At 36.0% G+C, this 10,334-nt stretch overlaps 3 non-coding genes across 3 annotated transcripts; 1 reads left to right on the top strand and 2 right to left on the bottom strand.

Moving 5' to 3' along the window:
- Positions 1 to 1,391: 1,391 nt before the first annotated feature.
- Positions 1,392 to 1,464, bottom strand: TRNAF-GAA (transfer RNA phenylalanine (anticodon GAA)). Its single transcript has one exon. It is a non-coding gene; the product is annotated as a tRNA-Phe (tRNA).
- A 1,639-nt stretch (positions 1,465 to 3,103) lies between these two features.
- TRNAT-UGU (transfer RNA threonine (anticodon UGU)) lies at positions 3,104 to 3,176 on the top strand. Its single transcript has one exon. It is a non-coding gene; the product is annotated as a tRNA-Thr (tRNA).
- A 1,216-nt stretch (positions 3,177 to 4,392) lies between these two features.
- On the bottom strand, positions 4,393 to 4,479 carry TRNAS-GGA (transfer RNA serine (anticodon GGA)). Its single transcript has one exon. It is a non-coding gene; the product is annotated as a tRNA-Ser (tRNA).
- Between the last annotated feature and the right edge of the window lie 5,855 nt (positions 4,480 to 10,334).

Genomic DNA, 10,334 nt, shown 5'->3' with positions numbered 1-10,334 from the left:
GAGGCAGTTATAGATGCCCTAACAAAACTTCGTAAGAAGATATCGCGAGAAATAGTTGAGGATCGAACTCTATCTCAAAATAAAAATAGATGTTTTACTACCAGTCACAAGCTTTATGTTAGGCGCAGTACTCATACAGGAACTTATGAGCAAGAATTGCTCTATCAATCACCATCTACATTAGATATATCTTCTGAAACTTTTTTCAAATCCAAAAGTTCAGTACCTTCCTACAAATTAGTGAATTAGGAGAGGGGCTCTTTTGTGTAGAAAAATAAAAAGCAGGGCAATCTTTCAAACTTGCATCCGAAATGTGAAATATTTATACAAAGAGGGAGAGATGAAGACAATGCAGCAGGGTTGGTTATCTAATTGGCTAGTCAAACATGAGGTGGTTCATAGATCTTTGGGCTTTGATCACCGAGGAATAGAGACTTTACAAATAAAAGCAGGGGATTGGGATTCCATTGCTGTCATTTTATATGTATATGGTTACAATTATTTACGCTCCCAATGTGCTTATGATGTAGCACCCGGTGGATCTTTAGCTAGCGTGTATCATCTTACGAGAATACAATATGGTATAGATAATCCAGAAGAAGTCTGCATAAAAGTCTTTGCCCAAAAGGATAATCCTAGAATTCCGTCTGTCTTCTGGATTTGGAGAAGTGCCGATTTTCAAGAACGCGAATCTTATGATATGGTGGGAATCTCTTATGATAATCATCCGCGCCTTAAACGTATCCTAATGCCTGAAAGTTGGATAGGCTGGCCCTTACGTAAGGATTATATAACCCCCAATTTTTATGAAATACAAGATGCTCATTGAATGATAAGAAATTCATGCTCACTTATACAACACAACTCCAGATTTTATTCAAGTCAAGGAATATTTTTAGGTTCTTTTCCTAGATGAAACGGAATACCTATTTATAATTAATTCCTAATTATACAAAAGCATTCCAGATAGACTGAGCAAAAAAAGGGTTTCATTTGGATTCCCCTATTTTGAAAATCGCATATTAATTTCCTTCATATGAACAGAAAAATAGGATGACTCAAAGAAGTTCTCTACCAGGAACTTTGTACCGCGCACATTACTTAGCACAACTAGGAAAATAAGATAAGATAAAGATAAGCAAGACTAAAAAAATATTCGTCGGAATAGCGGAATACAAAATTAAGAAACGCAAAAAAATAAAGGGGAATCTCACCCCCTTCTTTATCATAAAGAAAAGATATATTTTAAAACTTCTTTAAAAAGAAGTGCCTCTATATTTATATTATAGATTTATCCACTTAGATGAATAAATATTATTAATGAATATGTATCACAATCCATCTCGAGGTATTTGGATCAATACCTATTCGGTGGATCTTTTTTTTTTCTCTGCCAGGAACCAGATTTGAACTGGTGACACGAGGATTTTCAGTCCTCTGCTCTACCAACTGAGCTATCCTGACCTTTTCTTGTGCATCATCCTAGTAGAGTATTTGTATCTATGTCAATTAAAAGGACTAAAAATTAATTAAAGTATTTCAAATTTAAAATTTGAAAATGGGGGGGTAGTCCTATGCATTGTGCATGGTTTACTTAAATAAAACTTAAAAATAGAGTGAATAACCAAGATTTCTTGCCGATACTCTAATAAAAAAGAAATCTATTCAATGAATAGGATAAGATCCATTGAGTTCTCTTCGCATTCCTTTGTGAAAGAGTAGAATGAGAAAGCTAATGAATCTTAAACCCATTGCATTGATAAAAAGAAAAAAAAGAGGATAAATAATAATAATATAGTATAGTTAGGGAATAAAAGAGGATTTGGGGATAGAGGGACTTGAACCCTCACAACTTATAAAGTCGACGGATTTTCCTTTTACTAGAAATTTCATTGTTGTCAGTATTGACATGTAGAATGGGACTCTCTCTTTGTCCTCGTCCGATTAATCCACTTTTTTAAAGATCTCGAAAACTTTGAATTTGAATTGAAGAATTTGATTATTCAATATTCGATTGGAGTGGATTCACAATAATGAAAAAAAAAAATTATGATATGAGTTTTTTATTTCATAATCATTATCATTTCTAATTTCATTTTTAAAAAAGATAAAGAACCTATATTATAATTATAATATAATATGAGTTCTGTGATTAATCGTTTGCTATGTCAGTATCTATACGTGTTTATTAAATGTATAAGGTATAAAACCCCTCTTTCTCTAATTTAGAATTAGAAGGAATTCCACTAACAACACAACGTAATTAACTCGATTCGTTAGAACAGCTTCCATTGAGTCTCTGCACCTATCCTTTTCCTTTGTATTCTAGTTCGAGAACCCCTTGTTTTCTCAAAACACGGATTTGGCTCAGGATTGCCCTTTTTTAATTCCAGGGTTTCTCTGAATTTGGAAGTTACCACTTAGCAGGTTTCCATACCAAGGCTCAATACAATCAAGTCCGTAGCGTCTACCGATTTCGCCATATCCCCATTTCCCTCTTCTTTGAGACCAGGATTCCTTGTGTAATTTCATCCATCTCTTAGTTTTTTTTTTGAATCATTGAGTTCATCACTCAACGTAGTCTAGCAGTTCAGTTCGACTCTATTTGAGAGACCTCGCTTGCTTATTGCAATTCAGAATTGAATTGATTCTATCCTTGATGTATTTGCAATTCAATCCGAATCAATATATCCAAAAGTTTTTATCTCCCCCACCTCCCGTCTTACTTTTTTATAGTATTCAAAATTATACTATAACGCTTGATATTTATTCTTTTTTTCTAATCAGAATTAGCAATTTTATTTACTCTGACTCTATGTTCCCCTTAGTGAAATATTAATCCTCAAATTATTAACAAATAATAAAGTCTATAATGATCAAATGAAAATACCAATAAATTCTATAATTTTATTTTTTAATATCCTATAGTTAAGCATATCAAGCTAACTTTATCTTTAAGAAGTTTTAGTATTTTTTTATTTTTATAAGTATAACTTCAAATTTAGAACTAGTTAATAGCTAAGATTAATAACTAATATCTGAGATTTTACGGATTTCCTATACTATACCTATTTCTATTTGTTACACTATTTCCGTTATGTAAGCCCACTTAGCTCAGAGGTTAGAGCATCGCATTTGTAATGCGAGGGTCATCGGTTCAAATCCGATAGTCGGCTTTTTTTTTTCTCTATCGATGTTCTACGAACAAGAATCTCTTTTTTTCCGAATTAAATGGAGAATCCAGGATCTTTTATGTTTTTTACCTTACAATTTTGCTAGATACAAAACAATAAAATAAATAATATATATACAAAAAATAAAGATTTTGATGAAATTCCATTTTTTTGGGTACTTTAGTTGATTTTACTCTGTTTATCCTGTAGTTTAATTCAGTTTTAATTTCGATGTATTCTGTAATGTAAATACAATGAAATTAATTGTGTAAAATGAAATTTCAATAAAATAAAAAAAGGAGTCTTCATGTCCCGTTATCGAGGACCTCGTTTAAAAAAAATACGCCGTCTGGGAGCTTTACCAGGACTCACTAGAAAAACACCTAAATCCGGAAGTAATCTTAAAAAAAAATTCAATTCTGGGAAAAAGGAGCAATATCGTATTCGTCTTCAAGAAAAACAGAAATTGCGTTTTCATTATGGTCTGACAGAACGACAATTACTTAGATATGTACATATCGCTGGAAAAGCAAAAAGGTCAACAGGCCAGGTTTTACTACAATTACTTGAAATGCGTTTGGATAATATCCTTTTTCGATTGGGTATGGCTTCAACCATTCCTGGGGCCCGCCAATTAGTCAACCATAGACATATTTTAGTTAATGGTCGTATAGTCAATATACCAAGTTTTCGTTGCAAACCCCGAGATATTATTACTACGAAAGATAACCAAAGATCAAAAGGTCTGGTTCAAAATTATATTGCTTCATCGGACCCGGGGAAATTGCCAAAGCATTTGGCGATTGACACGTTGGAATATAAAGGACTAGTAAATAAAATCCTAGATAGGAAGTGGGTCGGTCTCAAAATAAATGAGTTGTTAGTTGTAGAATATTACTCTCGTCAGACTTGAACTTAACGAAAAAAGGAAAGGTTCATAGAATTTTCTTCCCCTTCCCCTTTCCCCGAACTAAATCGCCCTAAGACCATTACCATTAATTTGTATTTTCCCATCAACTAGCTAAAATTGATTAACCCTAGGATTAGGATCCTTTTTTCTTTTTTCCTCTATGTGTATTTTACATACCACAGTAATTTGCTATAGAGAATTTCTAATTTCTATTAAATCAAAATAAGATAATATAAGATATTATTGCTGGAAAAAATTGTTATTTGATTTGATACATTGTGATCCTTAACGTTGATGAATTAAGAAAAACGGAAAGAGAGGGATTCGAACCCTCGGTAAACAAAAGTCTACATAGCAGTTCCAATGCTACGCCTTGAACCGCTCGGCCATCTCTCCTACATAACTTATTATGGAAAATAAACTGAGTGAATAGCGAGTTTTCTTATTCCTGCAGTACAGGTACAACCGCAACCACTCGGGGGTTCCATAGTTCTATTGGAAAAATTCCTTTTGATCTAAGTGGAAGGATACAGGATTTTTTACTAGAAATTGCGCTCGCTATAAAAAAAAAGTTTTAATTTGGGTTTTCCCGCAACTAAAGAAAAAGAAAATGGAAGAATTCTTCTTATTGCATAATAAAATAAAGAAACCTTAGAATTCCGTTTGCATAAGATACGCTACACCATACTATCGAAATCAAAAATAGGGTATGAGACAATTAATAACTTTGAAAACACGAAATAGTTGATAACATAAGTTGTTGTTCAGAAATAGCAAAGTGGAATGAAATCCAGTCTTAGTCAAATATTTCATATCTCTTCGTGTCCAAGCAGAAGGAAAAGGATACAATTTGAGCTGAGCGGAAAATCCATATCTCTATCTCTCTTATCCATTTAAAGCATATGGATTTAGAGTAGAGCATATGGATCAATCTATTTATAATTATAAGAATCGAATGTGTTTGTTTTTATGTTATTTTGTGAAGGAATGAAAACAATTCTATATAGAATGGGTTGGGAATTATGCCTAGATCCCGTGTAAATGGAAATTTCATTGATAAGACCTCCTCAATTGTAGCCAATATTTTATTGCGAATAATTCCGACAACCTCAGGAGAAAAAAAGGCATTTACTTATTATAGAGATGGTGCGATTTGACTCTTTTTTTTTGCTTTTTTTTAGCCCTACCTATACCTCAGTCTTACGAAAAAGAGAGGGGGTTGGCATAGAGAGAACCAAATTTGTAAAGCAAACAAACCCACGCTTCGGGAAGGTGAGGCGAACTAACAATTCCTTCCGTCGTGTATCCTCGATTGATGCGGCTTCAGATACTTCAATTGTAGATTTGAGTATTGAGCGAAAGGTTACACCTACAGGATATGGTATGGTATGGATTACAGGCCAATCCTACTCTATTAGTATCCGTAGGCAGCATAGGGGAGAAAAGCACTACACCTAGAAATAGGAATCAACAAGAGAAAAACTTTGTTAGAAATTACCCCTTTCCTGATCGGTATCAGGGCTGGGAAGAATGGTTGGGATAACAAACAACCATCAGGTTTGTACTTTGGATACCCCTATAACCATCAAAGATCGTTGAAGTAGCTAATTCCTCTAAATAGGAGGCGTTGAGAACAAAGAAATTATTGGAGCTATCGTTTTCCTCTAGCATTAATAGAATTCATTGGTGTTAAGAAAAACCTCTTGTGGGAAGGTTGGCTAGAGATTTCTTGGAAAAATACCAGCCCCTTTCGGTTCATAATGAGACGGGACTAATTCTATTTTGATTCTATAGATTATTTCGCTTAGTACTATTATGTACAGAAGGGAGGAGCCGTATGAGATGAAAACCTCATGTACGGTTTTGGAACGGAGATTTTTTGAATAGAATGAACGACCGTAACGGATGTTGGCTCAATCCGAAGGAAATTATGCGGAAGCTTTGCAAAATTATTATGAAGCTACGCGACTAGAAATCGATCCCTATGATCGAAGTTATATACTCTATAACATAGGCCTTATACACACAAGCAATGGAGAGCATACAAAGGCTTTGGAATATTATTTCCGGGCACTAGAACGAAACCCCTTCTTACCGCAAGCTTTTAATAATATGGCCGTGATCTGTCATTACGTGCGACTATCTCCACTATAGAAAGAAAAAAAAAAAGAGAGGATCAAATTTTCTAGTAAATACTAGAAAAAAGGGCTTTCTACATAGGGATCGTAAAAACAACGATTTTTCCCTATCAGCTGTAGGAAGGAAGGACACTTCACGAGAATCAAAAAACGAAGAAAGTATGGCCTATACTACTACTCTATGGATAAAGTTTCTCAAATTGATAGAGAAAGCACCGTAAAGATCAATTAGTGAGCGACTGGGTCGATACAACTAAAAAAAACTGCTTACTTATCCCATGATATGGGGCAAAATTTAGGAATCCGCTTATGTAATAGAGCCGATCCACTAAGGGATTAAGCAGCGGTGTAGTATCAGATCCCAAAGATAGTAAGTTCTTTTTTCTTTCTTATGGAAAAAAGTCTTTTTCAAGGATTCTATAGAGATTTCATATATGAAAACGGGATAGTTACCTTTCAGAAAATTTGAACGAAGGCTCTATATCTATCTATGCTTCATTCTTCTGAAGGTGGGAAAAAAGATCAAACTGATTATTGATAAAAATTAGGGTTTGAAACTTAGGTAATTAATTTCTTCTGCTTAACCCAAGAACAAATTGGATCGATTTTTGATAAATCGAATTCAGTTAAGATAGGGGAAATTCAGATAGCAATTTCTGAGCCGTATGAGGTAGGAAACTCTCAAGTACGGTTCTAAGGGAAGGAACTTCCTATTCCGACCGAGGAGAACAGGCCATTCTACAGGGTGATTCGGAAATTGCGGAAGCTTGGTTTGATCAAGCTGCTGAATATTGGAAACAAGCTATAGCGCTTACTCCGGGAAATTATATTGAAGCACAGAACTGGTTGAAGATTACGAAGCGCTTTGAATTTGAATAAGACCATGCTCCTTCTTTTTCATAAAATGGGTGGTTTGGTTGTTGATCCATTAATCAAATAAATTAGGTCGTAAGATCGAATCAAGAATTTCATTATATCCATTTCTTATACCTTCTATTTTATATGATATTTCATAAGAATAAACCATAGGGATAGGGTCTAGAATAGAAGTAATAAACTGAATAAAAAGAGGGGGCAATCTAAATATTGCTAATATATTAGGACCATCTTATTAATAATTCTAATGAGTTATCTTGGAATTTAGAATCAAATAAAAAACCCTATATTATGCTCAAGGAAAGTAGATATAGATAGGAGCTTATGCCCTCAAAAAAAAATACACTAGTTTCTTAAATTAAAAATAAAAAAGATTTTTTTCTTACGTCGAGAAATATTTGTTTTTCAAGATAAACAATGTCCGTTAGGCACCTAATCTTTATGTCATAATAGACCCGAACACTTGCCTCGGATTGACTTCAATATATAATTGCTCCAGTGAATAACTAAAAAAAAATAGAAGGATGGTAGATAGTAAAGAAAAGAACTAATCACAATATCTATCTTTCAAAATCTATCTTTCAAAATCTATCTTTCAAAATATATATCTTTCAAAGATTCACTAAAAAGACAGTTGGCGGGTCTCTTTGTATGTCTTGTCCGGAAAGAGGAGGACTTAATGATTATTCGTTCGCCGGAACCAGAAGTAAAAATTGTTGTGGATAGGGATCCTGTAAAAACATCTTTTGAGGAATGGGCCAGACCCGGCCATTTCTCAAGAACACTAGCTAAGGGCCCTGATACTACCACTTGGATCTGGAACCTACATGCTGATGCTCACGATTTCGATAGTCATACTGGTGATTTGGAGGAGATTTCTCGAAAAGTCTTTAGTGCTCATTTCGGGCAACTTTCCATTATCTTTCTTTGGTTGAGTGGCATGTACTTTCATGGCGCCCGTTTTTCCAATTATGAAGCATGGCTAAGTGATCCTACTCACATTGGACCCAGTGCTCAGGTAGTTTGGCCTATAGTAGGGCAAGAAATATTGAATGGTGATGTAGGCGGGGGTTTCCGAGGAATCCAAATAACCTCTGGTTTTTTTCAGCTTTGGCGAGCATCTGGAATAACTAGTGAATTACAACTCTATTGTACTGCAATTGGTGCATTGATTTTTGCAGCGTTAATGCTTTTTGCTGGTTGGTTCCATTATCACAAAGCCGCTCCCAAATTGGCCTGGTTCCAAGATGTAGAATCCATGTTGAATCACCACTTAGCGGGATTATTAGGACTTGGGTCTCTTTCTTGGGCGGGGCACCAAATTCATGTATCTTTACCAATTAACCAATTTCTTGACGCTGGGGTGGATCCTAAAGAGATACCACTTCCTCATGAATTTATCTTGAATCGGGACCTTTTGGCTCAACTTTATCCTAGTTTTGCCGAAGGAGCAACCCCTTTTTTCACTTTAAATTGGTCCAAATACGCAGAATTTCTGACTTTTCGCGGAGGACTAGATCCAGTAACCGGTGGTCTCTGGCTGACCGATATTGCGCACCATCATTTAGCTATTGCTATTCTTTTCCTAATCGCAGGTCATATGTATAGGACCAATTGGGGTATTGGCCATGGACTTAAAGATATTTTGGAGGCTCACAAGGGCCCATTTACAGGACAAGGCCATAAGGGTCTTTATGAAATCTTAACAACGTCATGGCATGCTCAATTATCTCTTAACCTAGCTATGCTAGGCTCTACAACCATTGTTGTAGCTCATCATATGTATTCTATGCCTCCCTATCCATACCTAGCTACTGACTATGGTACACAACTTTCCTTGTTCACACACCACATGTGGATTGGCGGATTTCTAATAGTCGGTGCTGCTGCACATGCAGCAATTTTTATGGTAAGAGACTATGATCCAACTACTCGATACAACGATCTATTAGATCGCGTCCTTAGACACCGCGATGCAATCATATCCCACCTTAACTGGGTATGTATATTTCTAGGTTTTCACAGTTTTGGCTTGTACATTCATAATGATACCATGAGTGCTTTAGGCCGTCCACAAGATATGTTTTCGGATACTGCCATACAATTACAACCTATCTTTGCTCAATGGGTACAAAATATCCATGCTACTGCGCCTGGCGTAACAGCTCCTGGTGCAACAACAAGTATACTAGCTTAACGTGGGGAGGCGGCGAGTTAGTAGCAGTAGGTGGCAAAGTGGCTTTGTTACCTATTCCATTAGGAACCGCAGATTTTTTAGTCCATCACATTCATGCATTTACCATACATGTGACTGTATTAATACTTTTGAAAGGTGTTTTATTTGCTCGGAGTTCCCGTTTGATACCCGATAAAGCAAATCTAGGTTTTCGCTTTCCTTGCGATGGGCCTGGCCGAGGGGGAACATGTCAAGTATCCGCCTGGGATCATGTTTTCTTAGGTTTATTCTGGATGTACAATGCAATTTCGGTAGTCATTTTCCATTTCAGTTGGAAAATGCAGTCGGATGTTTGGGGTACTATAAGTGATCAAGGGGTGGTAACTCATATTACAGGGGGAAACTTTGCACAGAGTTCCATTACGATTAATGGGTGGCTTCGAGATTTCTTGTGGGCACAGGCATCGCAAGTCATTCAGTCTTATGGTTCTTCATTATCTGCATATGGTCTTTTTTTCTTAGGTGCTCATTTTGTCTGGGCCTTCAGTTTAATGTTTTTATTCAGCGGCCGTGGTTATTGGCAAGAACTCATTGAATCTATCGTTTGGGCTCATAACAAATTAAAAGTTGCTCCTGCTACTCAGCCTAGAGCCTTGAGCATTATACAAGGACGCGCTGTAGGAGTAACCCATTACCTTCTGGGTGGAATTGCCACGACATGGGCATTCTTCTTAGCGAGAATTATTGCAGTAGGATAGTGGCTAGGAGGATTTGAAAGGCATTATGGAATTAAGATTTCCCAGGTTTAGCCAAGGCTTAGCTCAGGACCCCACTACTCGTCGTATTTGGTTTGGTATGCTACCGCACATGATTTCGAAAGTCATGATGATATTACTGAAGAACGTCTTTATCAGAACATTTTTGCTTCTCACTTTGGGCAATTAGCAATAATCTTTCTATGGACGTCCGGAAATCTGTTTCATGTAGCTTGGCAAGGAAATTTTGAATCATGGATACAGGATCCTTTACACGTAAGACCTATTGCTCATGCGATTTGGGAT

Source organism: Aegilops tauschii, unplaced genomic scaffold (genome assembly GCF_002575655.3).
Source record: "Aegilops tauschii subsp. strangulata cultivar AL8/78 unplaced genomic scaffold, Aet v6.0 ptg000929l_obj, whole genome shotgun sequence".
NCBI classification, from domain to species: domain Eukaryota; kingdom Viridiplantae; phylum Streptophyta; class Magnoliopsida; order Poales; family Poaceae; genus Aegilops; species Aegilops tauschii.
This window is presented reverse-complemented; position numbering and strand designations above follow the sequence as displayed.